A 3,499-nucleotide genomic window follows, 5' to 3' on the forward strand; every position below is an offset into this window, starting at 1 on the left:
TTGTTTCCCCGTGACAGAAATTTAAGAGCAACTTAGCTGGGCCGTTCTGGTCCCTCATAAGTTTGTGGTCACAGTGTCACCTGGAGCTGGAACTTGGCCCACTTCCAAGGTGGCACAACCATTGGGCTGGCACTTTGATGGCGCTGGTGGCAGGTCTCATCACGCTCTGCCTCCATGTTCTAGGGCTGCCATAACAAAGCACCATGGTCTGCGGTGGCTCGCAGTAACAAACCTGTCCTCACAGCTCTGGGGGCAGAAGCCTGAAGTCGATGTTATCAGTAGGGCCATGCTCTCCCTGAAGGCCCCAGGGGAGGACGTGCTTCATGCCTTTCCCTCCACGACAGGCATCGCTGGCGATCCTTGTTGTTCTCTGCCTTGCAAATGCATGCTCCAACCCTGCCTCTACTGCACAGGGCATCTCCTCTGTGCCCGTGTCTCTTTTCCTCTTATAAGGACATGTGTCATGTTGGGCTAGGGACCCATCTTACTCAGTGTGACCTCGTCCTAACTAGTTACAGCTGCATGACCCTATTTCCAAATAAGGTCACGTTCTAAGAATCCAGGAAGAACATGAGTTTGGGGGGCCACTGCCCAATCTGGTACCTCTACGCATGGCTGCTTGAGAGTCCACGTGACATGCAACTGGATTCGCCAGAGCAAGGACCGAGGAGAACCCAAGGCAGACACTGCACTGTCTTCTATGAGAAGTCGCCAAGCATCACCTCTACGGCATTGTCCTCAGTGTGGAAGGGACTGCACCAGGGCACAAATAGGCAGGGCTCATCGAAGGCCGTCTTGGAGCCTGGACACGTCCCTCCACCTAGAACTCGCGTTCAGCCCTCCCCAGGCCTCCCAGGTGCTCCTCCCATCGCAGCGCCAGCCTCTGCCAGGCCTCGGAGGCGCGAGGCCCTTCCACGTCTCAGAACCTCTTTTGTTTATCTGAACGGTTTTCTGAGGCTTGGCCCCAGAATTTTCTCTTAACAAAACTTAACAATAATAGATTCTGTGGCTACACCCTTGACTTTGTCTTTACACCGTCTTTTCCCAACAGTGCCCTGGCATCATCTTTGCCTGGAAGCCGTTTCTTCACTCTGGCACTGTGTGCTCTGGAGGGCCCGGGGATTTTCAAACCAGGAAGTCCTGACTCCCGTGTGGTTAATAGTCTCTTTAGCTTCTCTCTCCTCACACATTTTACCGTAAACACCAAGGAGACGCCACGCAGTATCTTTAACATTCTGCCTGGAAATCTGGGAAGTCACTTGGTTTATTAGGTACATTTTATACTTTCTCTCTTGGAAGAGGTAACATGCATGACAGAACAGATTAGAAAAAAACCCAATATTTTGTCCTGTCTGCTTCGGCTTTCTCTGTCTCCACACACACGCACGCACACGCATGCCTGCTTGTGTGTACGCTGGAGACATTGCGACCCTTTACTCCTGCACACACCATAGGCATCTTCTAAAAATAATCCGCCACATAATCACAATGCCAGCACTGCACTTGAGAAAACCAGCCACGACTTCGCAGTGTTGGGCTGCGTCCAAACTGTGTCGAGGACTCCAATGTTGCCTGGTCTGGAGCTGGTTCAAACACTACGAACAGGGGAGAGGCCGCCCCCAGAGTGAGGTGATGCTGCCACCAGAGGAATGAACTGAAGGCCACTCAGAGGAAGGGTCGCCTGCTGGCGCGTTTCGGAAGTGGGTACTTCAGAGAACGTCTTTTGACTCCACATTTAATGTATATTTTAAATCTGTGTCTCATACACATACATGCCTAATGCGATATGTATGCTACATACATTCAGTGCTATGTTTCACACACATTTCACAAATACATATTTAACACTGCGTTTCATATTTTCTCCCCAACGCTCTTCTGGGAGAGTTTAGTCTTTCCAGCCCTGTTTCGCCAACCACTAGCCCTTTCAAGAAGGCGGTTCCCACAGGTGGTGAGGGATTCATGTAATAAAAGAACAAAGAATGAGGCTTTTTATTCCTTCAAATTGGCAATAATATATGGACAAAATCATTATAATTGTAACTCATAATTATGACAAATCATAATCCTTTCAAAATCATTCATTATAATTCATTCAAAATCATTATAGTGATTATAACAATTTTCCACATGTAACTGCCAATAATACAGAGTGCTGTCAAAGGCTCATGGAATAAACCAGTATCATCCTCCTGAAGGTAATGTGTCAAAAGCCCTAAAACATGTACATACTCTTTGACCCAGCAATTTAAGTCTAATATTTTATTCTGAGGAAATAAATGTGAATGAACATTAAAAAAATAGTGACAAGCATGCTCAGCCCAGCATTATTTATAATAGAGAACAATTAGCAACAACTTGAGCAAAAAAGCAAATTGGAGAAAATAATATTGTAAGGTTCAAAATGAAACGGAGAAATAAAAATAAAATCCTAAGGCCCCCAACCTCTTGGCCTAGGAGACCTCAGAGAAAACTTGAGACCTGAGTTCCTGGCTGGGACAAGACAGGAGATCAGACACCTCCTCATACCCACTCCCTTGCTAACTGCCATTAGAGTTTCTTTCCTAAGGATTGAAAAGGAACCAGCCCTTTCAAGAGACTTGCTCCACTGTCATTTCAACCAGCCGCCTAACGCTGCCCCTGCCTTTTTGTGGTCTTGAGACAACCCCCGACCAGCATTCCTTCCTGATAAGGGACCACTGGCCACAGAGTGGTTCTGCCAGTCTACTGAGGCTGGGTACTGTGAGCCTTTGTGTCCTCTGCTCACCTTTTGACATAGTGCACCTCACTGCAAGACATTTAAATGCTTAGGCACCACGCTAAAGTGAGCATGGGATGCATGTCACATACATGTTAGCCTACTCTGTATGTGCACCCCTCTCCTCCATGAATGTTCACAGGTTCTCCTATAACCTGTTGAATATGTACACGTAGCCAGCCCAGTCAACGTAAATTCCAGTCTCCTCCTTCCCTCCTTTGAAGTGCTTGCTCTCAGCGTCTGCGGAAGCAGCCAGCCTGCAGGCTGCAGCCCTTTATGAGAAGCAATTATCTGCTTTCTAAATTTATGAACCTCGTGATTCTTTGGTGGACAAGACAAAGCACATATGTGGTAAAATTATAAAGAAAAGCAAGGAAATTATAAACACAAGATGTGGGATAATGACAGGGGTGCAATAAGAAAGACTCTGAGGGGACCTCAGCTCTAGTTCTCAAGTGGGATCAGGGTACAGTGTGATGATGTCTTCATACTTGGTCTGCATCTTTCACAGTGAAGCCATTTTAACTGGGGTGAGGTGACATCTCATTGTGGTTTTTATTTGCATTTCCCCTGATGACTGTGATGTTGAGCACTGTTTGCATACCTGTTGGCCATTTGTATGTCTTCTTTTGAGAAATGTCTATTGAGATCCTTTGCCAACTTTTTTTTTTTATTTCAGCATATTATGGGGGTACAGATGTTTAGGTTACGTATGTTGCCCTTGCCCCCCCCCCAAGTCCG

This window comes from Propithecus coquereli, unplaced genomic scaffold (genome assembly GCF_000956105.1).
Source record: "Propithecus coquereli isolate 6110/MARCELLA unplaced genomic scaffold, Pcoq_1.0 Scaffold294, whole genome shotgun sequence".
Lineage (NCBI taxonomy): Eukaryota > Metazoa > Chordata > Mammalia > Primates > Indriidae > Propithecus > Propithecus coquereli.